The sequence below is a fragment of the Equus caballus genome, chromosome 14 (assembly GCF_041296265.1).
Source record: "Equus caballus isolate H_3958 breed thoroughbred chromosome 14, TB-T2T, whole genome shotgun sequence".
In the NCBI taxonomy this organism is placed as follows: Eukaryota; Metazoa; Chordata; class Mammalia; order Perissodactyla; family Equidae; genus Equus; species Equus caballus.
In genome coordinates, this window is record NC_091697.1 from 52,753,448 (window position 1) to 52,779,914 (window position 26,467).

General features: G+C 55.0%; 2 long non-coding RNA genes across 2 annotated transcripts; one reads left to right on the forward strand and one right to left on the reverse strand.

Moving 5' to 3' along the window:
* Positions 1-1,522: 1,522 nt before the first annotated feature.
* On the reverse strand, positions 1,523-24,622 carry LOC138917477 (uncharacterized). The gene is made up of 4 exons (XR_011425554.1): positions 24,500-24,622; positions 9,646-9,681; positions 7,594-7,768; positions 1,523-5,331 (listed from the first exon to the last, which is right to left on the reverse strand). It is a non-coding gene; the product is annotated as an uncharacterized lncRNA (long non-coding RNA).
* On the forward strand, positions 12,179-15,505 carry LOC111767796 (uncharacterized). Its single transcript, XR_002799627.2, has 2 exons — positions 12,179-12,516; positions 12,618-15,505. It is a non-coding gene; the product is annotated as an uncharacterized lncRNA (long non-coding RNA).
* Positions 24,623-26,467: the final 1,845 nt, after the last annotated feature.

The window sequence follows — 26,467 nt, forward strand, 5'->3', positions numbered from 1 at the left end:
TTCAGGGCAGGGGTTCTGGCAGAGGCTTTGGGGAGTCCCCAACTTCCCTCTGCTGCCCCTGTAAGGCTTGTGAGTGTGAAGGGGGAGGCCCAAATACACAACAGACACCCCCCCACACACACACACACACACTCACGGGGCTGAAACCCTGCTGAGGAACTCTGGCCCTCCATGGACGGCCTCCACCCTGCCCCCACCCTCCCCCACCAAGAAAAGGATTGGGGCCTTAAAATTATCATCACCGCTGTGCAGCAGACAATACAGAGGGGACATTATGTGCCGGGAGAGAGGCCTCGTTGTTGGTGCTGCCGAGGGAGACAGCAGCACTCTGTTCTGAGCAGGCTGGGGGCTGCTCATGTGCTCTAGCCCAGACCCTCACACCCCAAAGCGCATCCTCACCCCAGTGCACACTCACAGACTCACCCTGGTGTACCCCTCAGGCCCACGCTGCGGCACATAGGAGCCTTCAGATGCTCCCGGCTCCCACCCCCAACCCACCACCTCCGTGCACACCTCTGCCTACCCTCTACCTGCTCTGGGTTCTCATTGCCAGCCCCACACATCCCCACGTATCCGTGGCACAGGCAGCCTCACCTCGGGAGCCCTGGCGGGGGTGCAGGGGACACAAGGCAGCCACACTGTGGGCCCTGAAGACGCCCTGCCTGCCCCGCCCTGCAGTGCCTGGCTGGAATCACAGGGCACTGAAACCAGCAGCCGCCTAGGCTGGGCCAGACGTGCCTAGACCCACAGAGGGACACAAAGGCTGCCTTGTTGCTTTGCCAAACCCTCCCAGCTCTGGAGTGAGAGGGAGGGACCAGGGTAACTGGCGCCCCTACCCTCAGCTCTTGGGCTGGCCCTGGAGCAACACTGGACTTTAACCTCTCAGGCCACCACCCCTGCTGAGGCTAAAGGGCAAGGTGAGGACCATGCAAGCCTCCTGATACAATCGACCCAGAGGGGGACGCCCAGGCCCAGAACTTAAACTCCACCGAAGGTCTTTTTGTTTCTCCTCAGAGTTGGAATCCCTCCCTCTCAACATTTGCACAGGTCATTCCCTCTGTCTGGAACTCCCTCCTCTCCCCGCAACTGGGGAACTTTTCATCTTCCTTTTGGCACATTGTTCAGAGAGCACCTCCCCCAAGAAGCCCTCCTGATCCCTGGGCTTCCCCACCAAATGGGGAGCTCCAGATGCCCACAGGAGAATGCCCAGCGCTGTCCAGCCTGAGGCCTGGCTCGCGGACAGTGGCAGGACTGGCAGAGGAATGAATGGCTGGGCATGGCCAGGCCCATGGACTCAGTCCCATCTCAGGCCCAAGGACCACACTGTGGCAGTGGAAGGGAGGGGATGGAGTCCCCAGCCCAAATCATAGACCAGAACAGCCACCAGTCACACCCTCCCCTGGTGATACAAAATGGAGTTCCTTAGAGGAGCCTGCTTTCTCACACCCAGGCCCTTGTTCTCTTTGCCTAGGACACTTTCCCATCCATCTGCTCGCCAAGTCCTACTCATCCAAGTGGGAGCTGTTTTTATTTTTTATTTAACATTTATAGAATAGTTACTGTGCAGCAGGCACTGTTCTAAGGGATATTTACATGTATTAACTCATTAAATCCTCACAACAACCCTTTGAAGTAGGTATTATTATTATCCCCTTTTTAAAGATGAAGAAAGTAAAGCACAGCAAGGTTAAGGAACTCTTCCAAGGTCACACAACTAGTAAGCGGTGCAGCCATAATTGGAACCCAGCATGTTACTTCCAGGCAGCCTTCCTTGGCCTCTCAGACCAGATTAGGGACCTCTGCTGTGAGCATCACCAACCTCAGACCTGTTTGAGATGTAATCAGCTGTCTACTCGTTTGGCTCCCTCCTCTTGATGGTGAGCCCCTTGAGGGCTCCCATGGGGATACATACCTAGCACAAACCTGGGCCACAGGGACTCTCAAGAAACAGTGTTAACTACATAACCTGGAGCACAAGAAGGATGGCCGGGCTCCCAACACCCAAGGTGGGGAGGAGGTAGGGGCTGCCTAGAAAGGCCCAAGGAGTTCTCTCCCCTCCCGAGGCCACACACGATCTTTCTCGTCACTCACTGCCAAGCCTCTGCTGTCCCTGGGTACACGGGGCTATGGAGAACTGGGAAAGGAGGAAGGGGCTACCAGGCTCCACAGGGACACCTGGAGGCCCAGCTGCCCTCAGGTCTCCATGTCCCTCCAGGCAAAGGTTTCTTGAAATCCTCAGGTACCGTGAACCAAAAAGAGAGCCCTTTTAGGGTCTGCTGCCCCATTCCTCTCTTCTTATATCCAATTTTCCAAACTACTGGATAGTTTCTCCAGCTCCTAACCAACGTTTTCAAACTGATGCTCAGACCCCAACCAGTAGCGTGGGACACCTGGGCACCCAGTAGACCAGCCAGACTGCAAGAACTTCACACTTCAGAGTCGCCCTGTGGGGCCAGCCCGGTGGGTTAGCGGTTAAGTTCACATGCACTGCTTCAGTGGCCCAGGGTTCGCTGGCTCGAATCCTGGGTGCAGACCTATGCACCACTTGTCAAGCCATGCTGTGGCAGGCATTCCACATATAAAATAGAGGAAGATGGGCACAGATGTTAGCTCAGGGCCTGTCTTCCTTAGCAAAAAAAAAAAAAAGAGGAGGACTGGCAGTGGATGTCAGCTCAGGGCTAATCTTCCTAGGGAAAAAAAAAAAAGAGTTGCCCTACGGACAGAGCCTCTTCCTCCGAGAAGCTCCATTTCCATCAGCTGTGGCCAAAAATGGAGACATAACCAAGCCCCAGCCTCCCATTGGCTGCCTATACTCCTAAAGTAGGATCAATCCCACTCCCCAGAGAAATAGCCCCAAGATGGGGCCACTAGGACTTCAGTCTTGGTCTTCCTGGCTCTGAAATTAGGCTGAGAGGTTCTCTGAAGAATTGGCAGGAAAGGTTGCAGGTCTTTAGGGACGGAGGCCCCATTGGCCTTCAGGGGACAGCCCTTCCCTCACCTCAAAGTAGATTTCCCAGCCTGCCCTTGGGTCAGCCCATCTTTTTGCTAATGCTCATCAGATCTGGTCCCCCCTGTGAAGATGACTGAAAACAACGCTCCCTCTGTGAAAGGAGCTAGGGTCTTTCCCTATCCCCACCCCCAGCCACCAAAGGGCAGAGTTTCCAGAGAATTTGCTTCATAACCAAGGGAGGGTGGGAGTGGAGGGCAGTTGGACAGAGACAGCTCCCAAATTCCTCCTCAGGGAGGACTGCAGGCAGCAGTGTGTTTGGAGGGGAGCTGCAGGCCCTGCTTGAAGCTGTGTGTGCAACCGCTGTTTGTACTTAAATAATAGGTTACAGATCAATAAAAATAGCAAAGTTTTCCAAAAGCACTTTACATAAAATAAAGAAAATGCCAGTTGCCCCTAACAAAAAATTAATTATTGTGATTATGATGATGGTGGAGATTTTGTGGGCGCCAAGTCATTTCCCCCTTTCCCACCAGGCTGGGTGTGAGGGCAGCCTGGACTGAATGAGGCCACATCCCTTGGAAATGCAAATCTACCTCAACTTCAACTGAAAAAACATGCTCCGAGCCACAAAGCCCAGGCTGGGCCTATGAGGGAGAGAGATGTGATGAGTCCCTGGACCTGCCCTCTCCTGTTGAGCACTGACTGTGTGCCAGGCACTTCAGACGCCCTTTGCCATCTTTTATGACCACCCTACAAGAGAGCATTGAAGTACCGTATTTCCCCCCTTTTACAGATGAAGAAACTGAGGCAGGGAGAGGTTATGTAACAACAGTTGCCATTGATTCAGCACTAACTAGACCCTATGCTGAGTGTTTCTGATTCATTGTCTATTTGTTCCCCACCTTAGGCTCACTTTACCAAAGAAGAAACTGAGACTTACAAAGGTCGCTGTCTTCTCAAGATCCCAGAGCCCATACATGACAGAAACGAGACTTGAACTTAAACCCTGGTCTGTCCCACTCCAATCCCTGGGCACACAAAGTATTGTGATAAGGGCCGAGAGAATAGGGCAGAGAGAACTGCGGGGCATGAGAGATAAAGGGCAGCCCCTTGTTTGTGGGAGTAAGCACATGACTTCACGGAAGAGGAAGAAGCTGAACAAAACCATGAAGAATGGTTAGGGTTGCAACAAACAGAGATGGGAGGCAGGAGACTCGAGGCGGAGGGAACAGCACATGCAAAGGTTCGGAGGTGGGAACCCGTGCGGCATGTTTGGGAGCAGCAAAGGGGCTGTTTGCTCAGTCTGTGGAGCACAGGATAAGGGGAAGTTGGGTCAGGAGCAGGTAAGAGTGAGGATGTAGCTATGGGAGAAGCAGTAGTGATTAATGGCACCAGCTAAGTTTGAGTCCCGGCTTTGCCACTAATCTGCTGTAGGACCTCGGAAAAGTCTCTTCCCCTGTCCAAGGCTCAGTTTCCTTATCTGTAAACTGGAAATAACAATAGTTTCTGCCTAACAGCGTTGTTCTGAGGATTCAGACAGGCAGTATGCCCAGCCTAAGATAATCATTCAAGAACTGAGAACTGGCTGGCGTTCATGTTACTGGGCAATGGGGAGTGACAGAGGACTCCTGACAGAGAGGGACCCAAATAAAGCTGGGCCGGGAAAGGACTGACCCAGCTGCTCATACCTCACCACAAGGAACCCCAGGACTCAAGAAGAGTGAAAGCAGATCTTTGGGTCAGGGTCAGCTGCTCCACCCAAGGTTTCTTTGACATCTCCTGTTTTATCTTTAAAGGGTCTTGTGAATTCCCCTATAAGCAAGCCATGCTTGTTTCTAATAAAAATAATGTATTAAATTACTGAATGCTTCCTCTACTGAGAGAGACATTCCAGGAAGCAGAGCCATTTACCCAGCCTGCCCCGCAGCCGCCCACACAGCCAGGCCCCAGGGTGAGCCGCACAGGTGGGTGCAGTCCGGAGCCGGCCTCACAAGGGGAGCGATTGGGGGGAGCTCCCTGCCTTTACATCTGCTGATTCGATTCGTTTCCCTGAAGTGCACCTCCGACCCCAGCCCCAGCCCCAGCCCAACAGGGCTAGATTTTCAGAAAATCTGCCTCACAGCTGAAGGGTTATCTTCTCAAGTGTCAGCTTACCTGTCTCCTCTTCAGAGAGGCCTTCCCTGATCACATCACCCGATCTTAATGCTCACCTAGCATTCTTCCCCGTCTGATACTTTCCCATTTCTCTATTACCAGTCGGCCTGTCTTACCCAGCCAGACTGTATGCTCCATGAGTGCAGGACTGTGAGTGTTTCATGCAGCATCGCGTCTCCACCGCAGAACCATGCCTGGCACACAGCAGGTGGTCAGTAAATACTTACCTGTGGGGAAGGGAGGAAGGGAGGGAAGAAGCGGAGAAAGAGACAATAAAACAAAATCTGTGTTCTTGTCCCCAAATTAGGAGGCTCCTTTGGAGCCTCAGTCACCCTCTCTGTAGAATGGGCAGGGCCTCTAGGCCAGGGACCACGACGGCCACCCTGTAGGATCCCGTCCCCTCCCTGCAGTGCTGTCACAGGCCTGCCTCTGAAGCTGCCCTTCCCTTCCCCACACCCCATCTCAGAGAGACAGAAATTAATTTCCCTTTGGCATAAACTGATTTTGATGAGCCCAGTCCCTGGCGATTCATCACAGACCTCTCGGGGAGCACTGCAGGGAATGGCGGGTGGCGGCATGACTTATGGGCCTCGCAGCCCCAGACGCCCAGCTGCTTCGGATGGCTCCGGACACCTCCAGCCCCCCTAAATCAGCTGTGACAGAGCGACCTGGAGAGCTGCCCAACCCGTCCTCCAGCTCGACTGGTGCCCCTGGCAGGCGCCTCCCAGGTCAGGGGGCACAGGCTGCGCGGAAGTGGGTGACTTCATCCAGGCTGACTCACCCCCAGCCAGTCACTGGGGACAGACTGCAAGACAGAAGCGGCAGCAACCCTCTCCAGCTGGGAGCTTTGGGGAGGAGGAATCCCCACCCTCCCTCTGTATCCCCAGGGCTTCCCCAAACCAGACTGTGCTCCTACCCTACCTCATACCATCATCCCAGAACCCACACTGATGTCCTGCAAATAGTGCTGGCCCTTGGCTCAGTACCAGCCTGAAGCGGTCTGGGGGCCAGCCCCAATGCCCTTTTTACCAGCCAGGTAAAATGGCCCAACCTTGTAACCTCTGAGATTCAGTTTCTTCATCTGCAAAATGGGCGTGGTGACCCCTGCTCCACCTCCTGCTCAGAGGTATTGGGCGACTCTCACTGATGTGAGAGGGTCTTGCAAACAGGAAAGTTCCATGTGGAAGGGGGGTGGGAAGCTGGATCAGTAGGCACCCGTGCCGCAGGGCAGGGCGAGACTAGACCTCTTATCCTGGCCTGGGGTGCCCTGAGTCGAGGCCCTGCCCTCTCCCTCCCTCCTCCCACTCCCCCCTCTGCCACATTAGCATACTTAAGCTCTTCAGATAGGTTGTTCTCCTCCCTCCTTCAGGCCTCTGTGGTTGTAGGCTTCTCCCAGCCTAGAACTCTTCCCCGCCATCCTTTCTTCTTTGCGTGGTTAAGTCCTACTGAACTCTCAGTCATCAGCTTAAACATTACTTCCTCTGAGAAACTTTTCCTAGCCCCTCAGTTTGACACTAGGGGCCCCGTGTCTGCGTCCCCACAATCTAGCCACTCCCCTACATTATCACAGTCATCTCAGTCTGCCTCCCGGATATTGCCCTGGTTCTCCCCTGCATCCTTCGGGCCCAGGCCAGTGCCTGGCTCATGGTAGGTGCTCACTAATATTGGTTCATTTGAACTGAACTCCTGTGCCTACGCATATTGGGTAGCAGCAGCTGCCTGAAGCACTGTGTTAAGAAAGATTCTGAGGGGCCAGCCCTTTGGCCGAGAGGTTAAGTTTGCATGCTCCGCTTCAGTGGCCTGGGGTTTTGCCAGTTCATATCCTGGACACGGACATGGCACTGCTCGTCAGGCCACGCTGAGGCGGCATCCCACATGCCACACTAGAAGGACCCACAACTAAAATATACAACTACGTACTGGGGGTATTTGGGGAGAAAAAGAAGAAAAAAAGACGATTGGCAACAGCTGTTAGCTCAGGTGCCAATCTTTAAAAAAAGAAAGAAAGAAAGATTCTAGGGGGCCGCCCAGTGGCACAGTGGTTAAGTGTGCACGTTCCGCTTGGGCGGCCCGGGTTCGCCGGTTCAGATCCCGGGTGCAGACATGGCACTGCTTGGCAATCCATGCTGTGGTAGGCGTCCCACATATAAAGTAGAGGAAGATGGGCATGGATGTTAGCTCAGGGCCAGTCTTCCTCAGCAAAAAGAGGAGGATTGGCAGTAGTTAGCTCAGGGCTAATCTTCCTGAAGAAAAACAAAACAAAAGAAAGATTCTGAGGCTGCACAAACACACATAAGCATCACACCTGCCACAAAGCAAGGGTTCAACACATGTCAACTGTTAACATTGGAGTTGCTATTGGGAGTTAGTCCTTGGGAATCTGCACCCTCTCCTTACCTGTACCTACCTTCAGTCAGAGTTCTAGCAACCCGGGGTAGGGAAGGGAACCAGAGAGGGCTTACGTTCTGAAAAGACCTGAAGACACTTACCCGCCTCCAGCAGAAATAGCCACGTGGAATCAGAAGACCTTCCGACTTGCTTAGGAGACTGACTTCAACACTCCGAGTCTCAGCACCCTTTCCTGTCAAACAGGAATAACTCCCTGATGCCGACTCACAGGGTGAGGCCCAAATTCAAAAGTGTCGGGCCCGGCACTTGGTTCACCTTGACAAAAGAGACACATCATGACCATCATGGACACACCGCAGCCACTGCCACCAAGGCCAGGGTAGGGCTCAGAGGGTGGGGAGCCCAGAACCAGGGCCATTACCAACCATAGCAGAGTCACACCTCTAGGCCCTACCTTGAGGCCCCTATCTTCACCCAATCACAGGGCCTGCTGTGAAACCTAAGAGCAGAGCCAAACCTCCACTCCCTCCTCTCTGGCTCTGTGACCTTGGGCAATTCCACCTCTCTGAACCTCTTTCTTCACTTGCAAAATAGCAGTGATAATTGTAGCTGCCTCCCAGAGTTCTTAGAAGGATTAAATGAAATCATTGGGTAAAGAATGCACTTAGCATTCAGCTTGAGGCCCAGTAAGTGCTCAGTAAATATTACCCATTATCATCATCATCATCATCATCATCATCATCATGACCCTAAACGCTGTAGCTATGCATGGGATAAGATGCCCCTGTTAATCCTGGTCCTCCTGTGCAATAGTAACTCCCGGAATGTTCACAGCAAACTAGAATATCATCCCCACTTCCTGGATGGGCAAAATGAGGCTCAGAAAAGCTAGGATTTTTCAGACTGAAAATTCCCTGAAGGCAGAGGCCATGCCTCCCAAGTCTGGGCTCCCCTTAGGATTGAGGCTGTGCCTCCCGCATCAGACTGGGGGTTGTCTCCTTTGTTGGGCCAGGAGCCAGGTCTCTTTTTCAGCCTCTGCTCTCCAGCCAAGTTCAGAGGAGCAGGAGGGGGTGCGGTCCAGCCCCCTGCCTCCTTGCAGCACAAGAAGAGGTTCAGGCTGTAGACGAAGGTCAGCACGGGGCCTGCCTGGTCCTAGCTGCCCCAGCCGATGCAGGGATGCCTCGTGACTGCCCCCCCCCCCCCCCCCCCCCCGCCCCCAACACTTGCTCCAGCTTCCCGCCTGACTGGGCTGAGCACTTCAAAGCCAGGAGCCTCTGAAATGAGGCCGCAGCATCCGAGATGGCAGCTGGTGGGGGGAGTCAGGCAGCCCCTTGGCCCCCTGTGTGTATCTCCAGGTACTCCTGTCGTGTCGACTTGTTGGGCAGCGTTGGACACCAGGTCCTGGGGGATGGCTTTGGGTGCCCAATTCATGGCCTAAGGAGAATTAAAGCTACTAGCATGCCAGCGAGCCAAGGCTGCAAAGGACGAACTCCTTCATGCAAGCAGGCACTAGAGGCCCATGTGCTGGTGAAAGATGGGGAGCCATGGAGAGTGACCACTAGGACTGACACACACACCCACACGCACGCACGCTCTGCACTACATAACAGGATGATACCGTGTGCTCTGGCATTCCAGACCCGGGGTCAAATCCTGCTTACCCTACTTCCTAGATGTGTGACCTTGGATAGCATTATAAGTTGAACTGTGTCTCCCGCCACTCCCCCCTGCCCCCGGCCAAAATTCATGTGCTGACATCCTTAACCCTCAGTATCTCAGAATGTGACCTTACTTGGATACACGGCCTTTACAGGGAGAATCAAGTTAAAATGAGGTCATTGGGGTGGGCCCTAATTCAATATAACTGGTGTTCTTGTAAGAAGGGGAAATTTGGACACAGACACACATAGAGGGACGATGACGTGAAGAGACCCAAGGAGAAGACGGTCATCTGCAAATGAAGGAGAGAGGCCTGGAACAGAGCCTTCCCTCACAGCCCTCAAAAGGAGGCTGTCAATACCTTGATTTTGGACTTCTCCTCTCCAAAACTGTGAGATAGTAAATTTCCATTGTTTAAGCTGCCCAGTCTGCAGTGCTTTGTTATGGCAGCCCTAGGAAACTGACACAGGTAGCCACCGTTTCTCGGAGCCTCAGTTCCCATAGGCCTAAGCAGAAAATATAATAGCACTTGCCTTGTAGGTTGCTATGAGGCTTAGATGAGATGGTACCTGTAAAGACAGCATTTAGCACAGGATTAGACACATGGCATGTACTCAGTAAATGCTATTTAAATGCTTTACTACTGTGGTTATTATTCACTCATACATTCCAGTATACACTTATACATTTACTCATCTATTCCAGATAATTCTGTACTGTACACCTTCTGGGCCCAGGCACCAGGCCCTGAGGTTGAACAAATCTCTAACCTCTGAGTACTTGGCAATGAACAAAAGTAGCCCTATCCTTGTGGGAAACAGACAATCCACATACACATAAATCAGCTGATGGGAGAGCAAATGCCTAGGGGTCTGCCCACGTGTGCACATGTGTGTATGAGTGTTAATATATGCATATGTGTGTACATAGGTGTTAACGTGTGCTTGGGTGCATCAGGAGATCTATGTGCCCATGCATGTTAGTGTCTGTGCATCTGGACACTCAAGTGCATACCTGTGTGTTCATGCATAGGTATACACATGTGTGGTGTTCTGGTGTGTATGCATGCATGTGCCTGTGTACATGAATGTACATGTAGGGGCATGAGAACATATGGGCGGGTGTGAGTCTGGATGAGAGAGTTGAGCAAGAGTAGATGTGTGGGCAAGTGTATATGAGAACAGTAGGGCCCAAAGCTGGTACCCTCTGCTGCCTACAGCCCAAGAAGGAGCTCTGAGAGGCCATCTCAGCCACCCGCCAGCCTCAGGTAAACACACATCCCTTCCCCAGGTCAGACTTCCTTTTTTACTTCTTTGGCGAGGAATATTGTCCCTGGGCTAACATCTGTGCCAATTTTTCTCTATTTTGTATGTAGGACACCACCACAGCATGGCTTGATGAGCAGTGTATAGGTCTATGCCCAGGATCCGAACTTGCGAACCCTGCTGCCAAAGTGGAGCACGTGCACTTAACCACTACACCACCAGGCTGGCCCCCCAGGTCAGATTTGAATGCTCTTGTGCTCAGGAATCCACCCTAGGACCCTCCTCAGTGTGTAACCCTGACTTTCAGGAAGTCCTTCCAGCATTCTGACCACAATTCCTGGGTGACACTTGAGAAACCAGCAGTCCCAAAGCCCCTGAATGAAACAGATATCAGCCCTACATTCCAGGAACATGTAGTACTACACCCTCATTCAGCTCCCCCCATCCTGCCTTTCCAAAGGAGGAAGGTGGGATCCCACATTCCCAAAGGTCTCTCCCATTTGGGTATCCTATTCCTATCCTATTTCTGCTTTCAGAATGCCCAACATCAACACTTCCTGTCCCACCACCATCCCTCTCCACATCTGCAAGCTCACAAGGTCAAGTGGTTTTCCCTGCACCAAGGTTTGAGAATTCCTGGGGGTGCTGAGATCCCTTGGCCAGAAGGAAGCTAGGGGAAAGTGGAAATCACCTCCCCTCAAGCCCTGCTGGGGGGACTTGAGGTCACAAAGCTGGGGATGTTCTGAGGCCTGGCTACCACTCCCTCCTCATCTAAGGGGCAATACTAACAGGGAGAAGATACGTGAATTCCAGAGGCGCTCCCCATCATGAGGGTGGAGAGGAGGAAGAAGTGAGTTCTGCCCCCAATCATCTCCCCCTGCCATTGCTGAGCCAGACAGGCACAAGGGTGTGAATAGGTCTCCGCCTCCCCAAAAAAAACCTTAGTGGGGTGGGAGCAACTCGCATAGCTGAGGGAGGGGGGACCTGGGGGCTGGAGAGGCAGGAAGGTGGAAACCCGCTCAGACAAAGGCTGACCCCAGCCAGGCTGACTGGCCAGCTAGCCCACCCCCACCCCCCTGCGGCAGGCAGCTTGGCAGGGCTGAGCGCCAGCTCCTCGATCCAAACCGAGTTCCCACCGAGCGTGCTTAATGCACCGGCGGTGACATTTCTGCCTTCAGAGGCAAAAACAGGAACCCGGCCATTTTGATGAAGGGCGCCCAAAGTGCAGACGGTAGATGGAGGACCAGGATCCGACTCCTGCACCCCCCACCCTAACCGCCCACTCTCCCCTCTGCCCAGTGCCCAAGCCAGAGGGTCACAAAACTGGGGTGGCCAAACAGGGAAGATGCTACAGAAACCCCCACCTTCTTGTATAGGTGGGGAAACTGAGGCCACAGCGCTGAAACTAGCTAGATCTGGAGAATGTTAAAGGAGGGACTGAGAAAAGCACCGGGGCGGATGGCCTGAAGAAAGTCCAGGTGGGAGCGCTTGTTTGAGGAGCCAGAGAGCTGAACCGAGCAGGCCGCAAGGACAGGTTTCAAAAGAGTTTGCACACCTGGCCCCCAACCGTGGCGCGCCCTCATGAGGGCGCTCGCGGTGCCTCTAATCCTCCAAGCAGCGAGAGGGTTAACCTTCCTCGCGGTACTTGCCGCAGTAAGTGGAAAGGAAAGAAGTGTCAACTCTGTTCTCACCACAGCGGGGCTGTCGGATGGCACCTCCCCCCGCCCCGCGCACCCCGCCCGGCCTGCTCCCCCGCCCTCCCCTCGGAGCGCGCGCGCATACACCTCCCACCGCTTTGCCCAAATTATTTTCGATCCCGGGAGACTCCGGATGCCAGACGCGCTCCGCGGCGGCGGCGGCGGCGGCCGCGCCTGATTCATTGCGCCAAAGCTGCAGATGCGACCTCCCGCCTGCGCCCTGTGCCCCGGCCTGCGTGCGCGCCTGGAGAGACTGGGGGTGTGGCAATTTGTAGGCGCTACCCCCCTACACAAGAGGCGGGCCCTGGCCCCCTGGGGCCAGGTCCCCAGTCCCCAGCTCCGCGGGCTGCGCTAATTAGCTTCCTCGGGGGGCGCCACGCGGCGTGAGGGGCGGCAATTTCCCGGCTGGGCTGCGGGGGAAGCTCTCCCACCGCCTGGGAAGGTGAAATGGGAAACTCGATTCAAAGAGAGCTTTCCTCCCCCCTCCCGCCAAGCGCCGTAGAAAACGGGTTTGAAATTCCTCCTTTTTTTTTTTATTTATAGTGCACCGTCTCCATGGAAACCGCGGAGGAGGTCACGGTAGCTGGGCCCCCGCGCGTCACCCCGCGCCTCGCCGGCTGCAGGCGCCCGGATTGCGGCCTCCCAGGCGCCGCGGCCCGCGTGGACTCCACTCCAAGTTCCCCGCCCCCGCTCTACTCCGCCCGCGGCTCAGGCCATGTGACTCTGCCGGGTCCAAACCCAGAATGGCGCACCTGGGCACCAGTGCGCTAGGCTGTGCCTCTGTCCCCGGGCTCTGGCACGCGGGAATGCGCCAAGAAACACGTGCCCAGCTCCAAGTCGGGAACATGTGTGGCCAGACGCCGCCGAGGGGCTCAATGCACTTGCGAATGCCCTGGAAGATCGACCTATATTGGCGCACAACTCCAGAGCTCTTGCTAAAACGAGACCGCCCGTGGTTAACGCCGGCTCTGGAGTCAGCCGAATCCCGCCTAGGTAACTTAGCTATGTGACTTCAAGCAAGTCACGACCTCTCTGCGCCTCAGCTTGCACATCAGCAAAGCGGAATTAGTGTGAGGCCTCAGACAAAGTACGTCAAACGCCTATCACTGTGTTTGGCACGTGGTTCTGAAAAATGGTAGCTGTGGTTGGGGTTATTTTTTCCCAGCTGGGAAAGCCAAAGCCCAGAAGGCTTCGCTCAAGAGTGCGGTCAGCCTGAAGGCTGGGAGTTACACCTTGGGAGCTCCCCAGCACCTCAGCCTAGACGCAAAGGCGGGAGGTGAGGGCACGCGTGCCAGCGGCCTAGGGCCTGGGGCGCGGCGGACGGGGTTGGAGCCTCCCGAGCTAGCCACATCCGCACCCGGAACCCTGGAAAGGGGGCTCCCCGCGGTCTCTCCACCCCCGCCCTCACCCCCGCGCCAGCACCATTAGCAACAGGCCAGCCTGCCCTCCCTCCCAGGGCTGAGGCCGCACCTGCCCCACCGGATGGCCGCCCCGGGGCCAGGCCGTGCCCCCCACCGCGCACACTTCCTCCGCCCGCCCCCCCCCAGCGCCCCGTCGAGTGCGCAGGGGGAGGGGAGCGGGCCGCCCCCGCCCCGCCAGCTTCCCACAGCCTGAGCTGCCCGGAGCCGGGGAGGCAGGAAGTCTCAGAGCCGGGGCGTGGAGGCGGGGTAGGGGCAGGAAGTTGGGGGTGACTCTCCCAGAGACCCCAGACGGGGCCCCGGCGTGGGAGCGGGGTGGGCGGGCGCGTAGGGATTAAGGGTGCCCCCTCCTCTGTAGCTTTAGGCCATGTGACCCAGGCCGGAGCGCCCCGCTGGGTGAGGGCTAAGGCCGCTACCTCTGGCGACCCCCAGCAGCGCGCACAAGGAGGGAGGGGCCGCCTTTGTCTACTTTGCCGCAGAGGCAGCCCCCCACCACCCCTCCCCCCGCGCCCCGCCGGGCCCTGCACAGCCCGGGTTTTCCATCCGGCCCGGCTCGGCTCGGCAGCTGTCAGGGGACCGAGCTGACCTTCGCGAGCAGGGAGTTTCAATTAGCCGCAGATCAGATAAGCGGGCGGGCCCGTCTCTCCGGGCACCGCGGGGGCGCAGCCCCGCCCCCGCCACGCCGCGCCAAACGCGCTCCAGATGGGAACAAAGATGAGGACGCAGCTCCACCTGCCTCCCCGGGGAGGGGGGAAGAGGAGGCCCCGCCGGGAGGAGCTTCCCACCGGAGGAAAGGGTTGCGCGCCCTCCCCTGCCCGTCTAGGATCTCAGGCCCGGGCAGGGGTCTAGTCAAGACGATCTTTGCGGCTCTGCTTGCCTCCTGCACTGCAGAGAGGTGCCTGCCGCACTGACCTCATCCCCAGGCGGGCATCGTGCCCTCCCTCCTCCGGAAAGAACCTTTTACCATCTTTGATCTCATCCAGAGCTCTCCCTAAGAGGCTGAGAAGAGGCAGAGCCCAACAGAAAAAGGAAACTGAGGTAGAGAGGGCCTAGGACTTCCTGATCCAGGTCACACCAACTACAACATTCTTTCAGATGTTTATTGAGTGCCTACTAAGTGCCAGGCACTATTTAGACTATGGGGACACCAGAAAACAAAAATAGTATCCTTCCCAGCCTCACAGAACTTACATTCTAATTCAATGAGACAGACTTTAACCAAGTAAACAAATACATAGTTGAACAAGAGCATTTCTGAGCGTCTGAAGAGCCTTGAAGATATTAAAATAGGTCATGTGAGACTGATTTCAGGGAGGGGACCATGTTAGCTATGGTAGTCAGAGAGGACCTCACTGAGGCCTGAAAGGCCAGGAGGAGCCAGCCAAGCAAAGGAGAGCGGGTGGAGCAGGCCACTGTGGGCCTGACCTCAGGCCCAAAGGGGAAAGCAGACCAGGGGAGGAGGTCAGGGTTTATGCAGAGTGCATTGGGAGCCTTTGGTGGGTTCCAGGCTGGGAGTGACATGGTCTGACTTAAATTTTTAAAAGATCCCTCTGGCTACTGTGTAGATGGAAGGAAGGCAAAGCTGTAAGCAAGGAGACCAGGGAGGAGGGGGAGAGGATAGGGCCGGAGGGGGGAGAGGGGATGGAGGAGGGGTTATTGGATTAGTGATATATTTGGCACGTGAAGTGATTGTGGGGATGAGGTAGAGCACAGGAAGCTTGGTGAGTGTGCAAGTCAAGATTTGAACCTAGGTCAGCCTTTGGGAGTGTGGAGGAGCTGCTTGGAGGTGAAGAGCAAAGCTATGGAGCAAGAATGCCAGGGTTCAAATCCCCCTAGTGATAATCACCAACTGAGTGACCTGGGGCAAGCATCTCTATCAGTTTCCTCAAGCGTTTAAAAAGGAGAAGAATGATAATGGAAATTGTCATTGTAAGGTTTGAATATGATATAACGTGAAAAGTGTGTATCACAGAGTCTAGTAACTAGTAGGTGCTCAATAAATGTTGACTATTATTATAGGTGTTGTTACTCCACTCCCCACCCCCGGACCACACACACACATACCTACCTCTCTACCAGAACCATCCCCTGGCTTCCCAACCCACGTCTGGCCTTGTTTTCATTTGCTGAGGGCAGAAGCCCCTCTTCCTCCTATTACCCCGACCCTACACACCTTGGTTTGGAGGGCAGTCAACAGGGTGGGGATCATTGGTAAGAGACCCACCCAGTCTTTGTTCACTAAACTGACTGCTGGAATCCCTCGTCATCCCAGGACCCCCACTAACCATCCTGGGGTAACCCTCTGAGCTCCTCAGTGGTCTCCATATGGGCTTGCCCTCCTGGACTGCCAGAGGAGTTGAGAGCCTTCAGTTATCATTCCTTGAATCAGTTGAGTGACCCTCCAGGCAGGGCTGTGTGGGGACAGAGAAAAGCAAACCCAGGCCCTGCCCCCAGGCAAATGCCTGGACAACTCAATTGCTGTTGGTTATGGCATTTTGTGCTCTGGGAGCTCAAAGCAGGACAGGAGAGGGGGGTGGGGGGGCTCCCTTGGGAAAGCAGTTACTACAATCACAACTCCCATTTTATGGAGCCTTTACCCAGACAGGTCCTGGTCCATACACAGCACTGAGTCCTTACAATGACCCAACGAGGTCAATACTATTACTGTTCTTAATTTATGAGTGAATAAACAGAAGCTTCCAGAGGTGAAGTGCTTTGCCCAAGACCACACAGCGATTAGATGGTGGAGCTGGGAATAAACCCAGGCAGGAACAGGAGAACTTAACCATTCTGCTATCTGGTCTCATATGCTGTTAAATGGAAAGATGTCTCTGAGAGGCCTTCAACCAAAGTCCTGTGGAGATGCGTCTTGCCCTTACTTCCCTCAACTTCCCTGTGTGCCTGAGTCTTCATCTGAATCCTCAGGAGCCCAGCCTGGCATCAGGTACACAGTAGGTACTCAAGTACTGCCTGAATGCTGCATCTTCTTGATAAAGCAGTGATGATGCCTGCCTTCACCTCCACACCTCCCCGTGGGTTCTGGGCCCCCTACAGCCCATTTCAGAGTCTGTCAGAGCTGTTGACTAGAAAAGAAAAGTTCTAGTTTGCATAATATTTGCATCTGCTTTGCATGTTGTTCACATAGTGTCAAAATGCACAGGGGCCTGGCCTGCCCTGGTATCCTATTCCCCCTCTTGATATCCTCCTCCCACTTTGCTGACCCAGAACAGGGGCTGGGGGTTTTGGAGAATACCCATTTAGGGTCCACCTAAGCTTGTCTACTTCCAATGTTGTGGGGGTGGAGAAAGGGAGATTCCTGCCTGCCTTTCTGGGGATGGAGTGTGGTGGGGCAGGGCAGGGGAGCCAGCAGCAAACATACACACACACACACACACACACACACACACACACACACACACACACACACACGGCAGTGCAGCAGGAAACATCTGGGGTCTGGGTGCCTGCCACCCCATAACAGAGGTTCAGGAGAAAGGAAAGGAGGAGGTGTTGCTGTTACTGCTGTGCCTGCTGCTGATGGCTGGGCAGCCCCAGAGTAGGATCCTCACACCCCAGCCTCTCCTCACACAGGGCCAGTCTGCCTCTCCTACAGCTGACCTCACACCTACACACCCTTCAGATATGGCTGCTTGGGCTGGAGGGAGGGGAGGGGAGAGACAGGAAGAAATAGAGATGCTAGTAACGGGATGGTAGCAAGGACTAGAAAGAAGGAAACTATGGTTCTGTGATGCTGGGGGAAGAGGGGCAGAGTGTGCACAGCCTGGCCTCAGCCTGGACCTTTAACCAGGTCAGGGCCTCCTAAGAGACCCTGACATGGGGACGTGAGAGGAGGGTGCTGCTGTGATTGGCTGAGGAGGTGTGACCCACATGAGTTACCAGAGGCCAATAGCCTGTCCCAGTTGGACCCAGACATCATTATAATGAGTGTCTTGGGGTCTGATTGGCCATGAGGTGTCAGCAGTTGAAGACTGTGATTTGCAGAGGCATCTTGCAGCCCACCCATGCCCTCGTCTGACTCCAGGTTGAGACTCCAGGTTTGGAGGCACCCAGACACTCAGTAGGAACAAGAGACCCAGGAACTCAGAATGGTGGGCTCACCTGGGGTTCTTGGATGGATGGGAGGCAGCAGGATACTCACTGAGTGCCTTTGTGCCAACCATGTGATGGACACTGAGAGTGACACAGGGTACTGACAGCCTGGCAGAGATCCTTAGACCTACTGACAACCATTGCACAGAGCCCTTCCTAGAGGAGGCAGCACAGGGGCTGGGCTTCAAAAGATGAGTAGAAAGAGTGACAAGACATGTGACTGAAGGCACAGTGGGCAGGGCCTGCTTCAGAGTGTCAGGGACAGAAAGAGGAGAGGAGAAAGGAAGGGGAGACAAGGGCTGGATTGTGCCAGGCCTTGAATGCTAGGCCCAGGAGCCAGCTCTCTGACAGGCAGGAGGGGGCCTGAAGGGTAGGTGCAGACTGGAGGAAGAGGCTTTGAGAGCCCCAGCCTGCCTCCCTCCCTCACATCTCACACCTTCCCCCTGCCCAGGGGCAGCGAAGGCATCAGGCCTTGCGAAGGTTCCCCATCCACCCACCTCCCTGCACGGCACATTGGGTGCTGCCTCTGCAATGGACTGAATGTTTACGTCCCCCAAATTCATATGTTGAAATCCTGACCTCCAGTGTGATGGTATTAGGAGGTGGGGTCTTTGGGAGGTGTTTAGGTCATGACGGTGAAGGCTTCATGAATGGGATTAGTGCCCTTATGAAAGGGACCCTACAGAGCCCTCTTGCCCTCCTTCCCCCATGTGAGGACACAGCAAGAAGTCCTTCTAGGAGCCAGCCTGGTGGCGCAGCAGTTAAGCGCACATGTTCTGCTTCGGCGGCCCGGGGTTTGCCGGTTCGGATCCCGGGTGTGGACATGACACCACTTGGCAAGCCATGCTGTGGTAGGCGTCCCACATATAAAGTAGAGGAAGATGGGCACAGATGTTAGCTCAGGGCCAGCCTTCCTCAGCAAACAGAGGAGGCTTGGCAGCAGATGTTAGCTCAAGGTTAATCTTCTTCTTCAAAAAAAAAGAAGGCCTTCTATGAACCAGGAAGTGGGTCTCCACTGGACACTGAATCTGCCAGCACCTTGATCTTGGACTTCCCAGTCTTCAGAACTGTGAGGAGAGAACTATTGTTTAAGCCACTCAGTGTATGGTATTTTTGTTATAGCAGCCCGAATGGACTAAGATGCCTCTGTAACCAGGAGAGGCTCCCTGGGGTGCCCTCAGCTGAGTTCCCAGAGGAACCTCCTCCCTTTGCATGCCCCCTATGCTCAGCTGAGCATCACAGTCATCCCTGCAGCCCTCACACTTTGCAGGTCTCACAGTCCTGGGGTAATTCCAGGTACCATAACTTAGAGTCACAGAGTCTCCATGAGCCTCAGCTTCCTCCCTCACATGGAGATAATACCAACTTTCTAAGATTCTTTTGAGAATTAAGTTGTATGAAGTACTTAACAGAATGCCTGAATTTCATTTATTTAATCATTCTCTATTTATTGAGTGTCTTCCATGTGCCAGGCACTGTTTTAGGCACTGGGGTTTCAACAGTAAATCACAGACAGGATCTCCTGTCTCAAGGGTTTCCATTCTAGGGAGGGAGAATGAATGTAAACCACAAATATGAAAATGAAGGAATTTCAGATTATGACAAATGCAGGGAAAGTTTAAATAGGATAATGTAACAGGGTGACATAACAGCATAACTGGAGGTGGGGAAGGGTGGTTTTGGATATGGTAGTCAGGGACCTTATCTCCGAGGTGTCATTTGAGCTGAGGCCTGAATAATGAGTTGTCATCAACCATGCTGAAAGGCAGAGGAAGGGTGTTCCAAGGAGCAGAAACAGCAAGTGCAAAGGCCCTGAGGCAGGAAGAGCTTGCTCTGTGGGGAGGCTGGTGTGGCTAGAGCAGAGGGAGCAGGGAGGGTAGAGGCATGGGTACTGGGGGTCCTCAAGGACCTTGGTAGGAGCCTGGCTTTAATTCCAAGGGCCATATAAAACCATTGGAGGTTTTCAGCAGGCGTGCTGGGAACTGATTTACACAGTAATTGCTCAATAAAGGCTTACTGTTGTCATTATGAATAATAATAATATGAAGCCCAGAGAGGAATAGCAATATGCCCAAGGTCACAGAGTCCCCATTCCACGGCCCCTTCCTCCTCTGATTGGCCTTCCCCCTCCCCTAAGGAGCCCTGTGGATCAGCCCCAAGCCTGGCGGGAAGGAGGTGAGGGCAGCCTCCCTTCCCTCATTCCCGCTCCTTCCCTCTGGCCATTTCCCGTGCTCCCGGCGCCTGCGCCCCAATTAGCCAGCGAGGCTGACGGCCTCGGCTTCGAATGACAGACACCTCCTGTCACCCCCTGACGGGCGAGGAGATTAACTCTGAGCGGCGCAGGCTCCAAGGGACGACAGGGAGGGGAGGAAGGGGGAGGGGATGATCAGGACTCCCCCCACCAAGGGCCCCCAGTGCCTTGGAAGGAAGTGGGGCTGGAGGGGGCCCCTGCCCTCAGAGAGGAGTGCTAGCAGGCTGGGGAGGACCACCCCCACCCTCCTGATTGGCCACTCCAGCTGGGGACCCTGCCCCAACTTCCCCCCTCAGCTGCTCTGAGGGCAGGGACTGAGCCTGCCTGTGGGTGCTACACAGATGAACCCTCAGTTCTAGGCACAGAGTGGGTACCCAGTAAACATTCATGGACCGACTGTGCTAAGTACTTTTTTTCATGCAGATTTATTCAATTCTCATTTTAAAGAACAGGAAACTGAGGCTCAGAGGTGGAGGGACTGGTTCAAAGATCACACAGACGGGCTAGAATTTGAACGGAGGCTGCCTGATGCCAAAGCCAAGCTTCTAATCACTGTACTATATCACTCCTCTCTTTAGGAGGGGACTCAGCTCCATCTAGGAATTTACAATCCACTTTGGGGCAATGAGACACAAACCCTGGAAAAGGAAATAACACAGCAGTTCTGGGCATAGGTGCTGAGCGCCAGGCTGGGGGTCAGAAGTTCCAGGTAACACTCCCAGGAGAGTGGAGCCAGGAGAGCTGGGTACAGAATGGAAGTGAGCTTCCTAGAGAAGAGGTGAGCTGGACCTCTCAATGCAGGTATGCCTAGCGAGCAGAGGGCAAGAGGAAGGCATTCTAGGCAGAGGAGAACTGCATGGGCAAAGGCTGAGGGCAGAATGGGCAAGGCATGCACTACCCGCTTAGGACTTAGGATGCAAGTGACAGAAACCCAACACACACAGGCTTAAGCAAAATTGAAACCTATTTGTTCCTTTTGAGGCTCAAGCCAAAGAGTGTTTGGCTTCAAGTAAAAGGATCAGTTTCCCTTTATGGCTTCATTCATGAAGAGCTCTCCCCAAGTGGTGGCGGCCTCAAATTCCCACACTACCAGATCAGACAACCTCTCACCCCAATAATTCCAACCAAAGTTCTGGGATTCAACCCGACTGGCCAGGCCTAGGTCATGTGTCCATCCCTGAATAATCACTGTGGTCAGGGAGGAGGAGTCTGCTGATTGGCCAGGTCTTCCAGCAGCAGGGGTAGGTGGAATGGTTACTCACAGCCAGAGCCCTAAGGGTGGTGGGGAGGAAAGGTAATTGGCTGAGGGGTGGGTGTGGGGGGACGGGACGGAAGTCCTTTCAACACCAGGGCTCCCCAGTTCTAGGGCTGAATTCTGGGTCCTGCATGACCTCTCCATGGGCAGCCTGAGGACCCCTAGTCTCCCCAATTCCAAGAGTTCCCACCCGTGTAGATGGCATCGACCAGCCCAGCTCTGGCCAGGTGAGAAGGCCAGGACAGAAGGGGCCTTGAGGGTTCCCCCTGCCCAAGCTTGCTCTGGTGCCTCCCATGTCTTCATGGGCCTGCCTGATCTCTTCACCCATCCTTCACCCTTAGCCCGGCTCTAAGTTTCCCATTGTGTTTGTTTCATTATCAGGGTCTTTAATTGCCTTTTACAAAGTCACCAGCTCTGACTGCCAAGAAGGGCAATCTTGCAACAGGAAAGACTATGGCCAGGTGCCAGGAAGAACTTCTACAGGGACAGTATTCCACCTTGTAGCCAGGGATGGGCATGGCTGTCAGTGTTAGGAAGCAAGAGAACCGGCAATAGCGGGACCAGCCTCCAGGTTAGGGTGAGAGCTGCAGTAGCTGGTCGTAGAGCTAATGACTCTGGAGGTTTCACCAGGAGGAGGTGGCAGCCACTGTACTTTTGGCAGTCATGCTCAGGGTTTGGAACATAGACTTGGAAGTGATACTGATGATTTGAATTCTGGGTCACCTAAGTGACCTTGGGCTTGCCCTCTCCAGCCTTGGTTTTCTTCTCTGTAAAATGGGGGTAATGCAAGGCCTGACTTCAAGGGGTAGCAAAGTTCAAATGAGATATTACATCCAGGTGCTGGCACCACTCCTGGCACAGCAATTCTTTCATAAAGGGGCAGTTGTTACTACTAAAATTCTTCTAGCTCTTCTTCGAGACTGGACTTAGCCTGGAGCTCCTGGCGTCTCTTTCTGGACCTCAGTTTCTCCATTTGTACTTCCAGCCCTCTCAATCCTAGGATGGGTGACTTAGGTGATGTCACTGAGGGGAGGACCCCTCCCACATCAGTCAATCCATGGTGGGGGGGGGGGGCGCCAGGGGAGGCGGCACACAATGCCCAACCAATGTTTTCACCAGGCTGGGCAGGCAGCGCCAGGCAGGCGGGAGCTGGTCAGGTTTTTAATTGAACGCGATGCAAATGAAATGTAAATACCATGCAAATAAGCTCTTGCCAGGAGGCGCTGGGCTGGGAGCAGAGGGAGGCAGGGAGGAGACTGTGAGCAGGGGCCCTCCCCTATCGCCCTCTCTCTCCCATGGCTGCCCACGCCCACCCCCTGGTGCTGCCCACCAGCCTAGCCACTAAATTCCGGGAACAGTGGGCACTGCATCCCCCCGCAGTCCCCTTCCAGATCCACTTCCCTGACCCTGTGGCTCCTGGTGGTGGTGGTGATAGGGTGTGCAAGGAGGAGCCACTGATCCTGTGGACAAGGCTAAGCTGACACAGACACTCAGTCACGCAGAAAGACAAACAGAGACATAGAGGGGACACAGATACAGACATGCAGAAACCCACATTCTCCCTCAGGTCTCCTGCAACACTGAGACCTACACAGACAGCCAGTCACACATAAATATACACAATTGCACATTCAGTCACAAAATACACACAGCAGCCCAAATAGAACCAGTCACAGGGGCACACGCATGTATACACACACACACACAGTCTGTCCTGCCATGAGGACTGCAGACTGAAGTCCTATGCTGGCCGGAGGTCAGGGGTGGGGGGTGGAGGAACATGCACCCTGTGTGGTCAGAGCCTGGTGGTCTGAGTGAGGCCAGATGGGCGTAGAGGGTGAGGGGATCCTCCCGGGTGGCCTGGGCCCTTTGCCTACCCCCTCATCCCAAGATATCACCATACCCCAGGGCTCACAGCCACCAGAAAATCCCAGGTGTTGGTCCATCCCCCAAGTCCTGGGCTGCTGGGCCCCATCTTGGGATTTGGAGTCCCCTTGTAGTTCCGTAGCTGCTGCCCACCCCCATCCCCCACACCCAACTTGAGGCAGCCAGCCATTTGGGGGAGATTGGCCCAGGTGACAGGGCCTGATCTGCTAGGTCAGGAATCCATGCCCCACCCTGCTGAGGAGTAGAGGATGAAGCACAGGGGAGTGGGAAAGGGCTGAGCCGTCTGGACAAACCTCCATTCCACCCAGGATCCACATCTGGGGGTGGTTGCAGCCCCCCCCCCCCCCCCCCCGAGGTGACTCACGCCCCACATTTAACTCTCATTAGCGCCTCTGAGCCCAGCTGGGAGGGACAACCGCCAACTTCCCCCAGCAGACAGAGAGCTCTGGGTGGGCCGCCCTCACAGACTCAGTTTCCCCCCAGGGGCCTGGCCCAGCGACAGGGGCTGCGTGGGAGAGCAGTGGCCCATGGTCCCCTTCGCCTGAGCTAGGGCTGTCCTCCGCCCCACGGAATGAGGGACTGGGTGTGGCTTCTTCCAGGAACCCCCGCCCCAGTCCCCCACCGGATGCATCGCAGCCTCGGTCCCCCACTCCAACCAGGGCTCAGGGGTCAGGAAGGAGGGGAGGGGGGCGGACGGCCTTGGATCTGAGGCTGCCCGAAACTGCGGATGATCCCGCCGCCAATCGGGCAGCGCCCTTCAACAACTCCCTCTCCGCCAGGGCCTTACACAGGGCGGGGTGTATGAATGGGGGCCAGAGAAGCAGGGACGTGGCCAAGGACCCATGGCCGTTCCGGGCCTCCTTCTTTCCCCCCTTCACAGGCCCGACCTTGCTCTTATTTTGACTAAATCTGCCCTGTTAGTCGCTCACGGTGCGCAGGGTGCCGGGGGCGCAGGCCCCAGGGAGGCCATGCCGGAGACCCCCACCCCCCAGGAGGGGCCAGTTCCGCCTGCCTCCGCCACACTCCCTCCCCCCCTTCCCCTCTCTGTGGGAAGGAGGCAGCTGGGGCGGGGGTGGCCGCGGGAGCGTCTTGCCCGTGTGATCGTGCCGAGCCGGGAATTCGGGGCCATGTGGGAAAGACATTAGTGCCGGCCGCCCTGCCAGCCAGGAATGCGCCCCCCGCTCCGCAGCCGCCGCCTGCTTGGCCCAGAAACGGTGACTCACCCGCTCCGTGTTCCCACCCCCTCGTCGTGCACCCTCCGCAGCCCACCACAGGCCTGGCCGCGGGCTTCCAGCCTCCCTGCCTTTGCTCCGTCTGGTCCTGCTCCCTGCTTTGCCCATCCTCCAGTCTCTACCAATCTCTTACAATACTGAACCAGACTGCACCTCCGGGGGAGTCCTCAGACCCCCCTCCTCAGGGCTGTCTATTCCCCGGACTCTTGCTATGGTTAGAACATTCCTTTGGGACTTAGGTCCTCTGGCTGTCTCCCTCCAGAATGACTCACCTCTGGGCCCCCACACCCAGCACAGGGCCTGGAGCACAGGGCAGGTGGAGAAAAAAGAAGGGAGTCCATGTAACCTGTTAAGCCTGGGAAGCAGACCATGTGCCGGGGAGTACTGATCCTCCGGCTCCTCCTCTGTGACCTTGTTCCCTGGGCTCCTCCTCTGTGACACTGGAATAATAAACAATGCCACCTACCTCCTAGGAGGTGTGACCTTGGACCCTTATTCCCCTAGGCTGAGTCTTCCTTTCCTTACCTAACATAATGGGGATAACAGTACCCACCTCCTATGCTAACAGGGGCACCCTATGCTCAAGGCCTGCCTCCGAGAAAGATTTAATCACCATGATGGTGGTGGTGATATTACCAGTAATCACAGCTATTTAAGGAACACCTACTATGTGCCAGGCCCCAGGCTGGTTACTTTCTAGACATCTTATATCATCCCTGCCTCAGTCCTATGAAATAGGTTCTGTTATTATCCTATTATCCTTATTTTACAGATGAGGAAACATTGAGGCTTGATGAGGGAAAGGCACTGACCCAGGGACCCACAAGTGGCAGAACCTGGGCCTGCACCCGGGGCTCTGGTCCCAGCACCCCCAGAGCTCTCTAGAGGCCATGCAGGAGCATCCCCGAAGCCTGACTCTTCCAAAGACCAAACTGAGCTCCAACAGGCGATCCCTTGCAGCCCTCACCCCCATTGGAACCTCACAGCCAGCCTCCCACCTAACCCAGGTCCACCTCTCATAACTTTTAATAAGAGGTAATAGCACCAAGCAGCGGGCATCAGCTTCATTTTTAATTATCTAATTTACATTTAATTTTCCCCACCAACGTGATGAAGCTTATTAATGTTTTACCTAAGAGCATCCGTTTATGGGCTGAAAATATGTTCACAAAATGAATGAGCAACGCTTTTCTTTTGGAGGCCCCTAGGGTGGGGGACCCCAGCTGGGGCCTCAGGCCCTGAGACCCAGCAATCAACATAGTTCTTGACCTTGGAATAATTAATGCACAAATGTCCCAGAACCCTTTCAGAGCATGCCCCTTCCCTGCCAGCCTCCAGAAAGAATAGTTATTGAGTGCTTACTCTGCCAGACACTTTATGGGAATATCTCATTTAATCCTTGCACCAATCTTTGTAGACAGCTACTATTAAATAAGTGTTCTACAGTTGGACAAAGAGACCCAGAAAGAGAAGTGTCCTGCCCAGGGTCACACAGCAACTGAAGGGAAGAGCTGGCATTGTAAACTTAGGGTGTGTGACTTGAAGCGCACTCTTTGCCCTGCAGGACTGAGTAGCCCCCTCAGAAAATCCATGCCCTGGTCCTGCAGACACTGGCTCCAAGCTTTGAGACCTTGGGTCTGTGGGGAGATGTGCCCTGTGGCTCTCAGGATGTGAGTGTAGTTGGGGGACAGGGCGAGAGGGAAGGAGTGGGACTCAGGTCTCACAGCAGTGGACCCCAGGAGCCCTGAGGTCTGGGTCTGGTTTTCCAGGCTTCTCAGTGCCCAATGGCTGTGACTGCCATGGTGGATTCCTTGGGCCTCAGGAGGGTCCTGGAAATAGCAGGGGCACACCTCTCTCTTTCCCCCCATTGGTTCCCAGATAAAACTGGGCCTCCACTAAAGCGGAGTAGATGAGCAAAATTTCTGGTGTCCAGGAGAGAAGAGAGAGTATGAAACCCAAAATGAAGTCTGAGTCCAGGGCTGGTAGAAAGAAGACACAGGCTGAGGGCAAATGGGCAGTGTGGATACTCACCTTGACCTCAGTTCCTTGTGGGCATTGTGGACCCTCAACTCAGCCTCAGCCGGGCCTAGGCCGACAGGCAGCATGGACGCTCACCCCAGACTTGGTCAGGCCCAAGTGGAAGAGCAGTAAGGATTGGGACTCCACACCTCGGCGAGGCCTTGGGCAAACGGACAGTGTCGACTGGACACTCACCTGAACCTCAACCACACCCTGGGTGG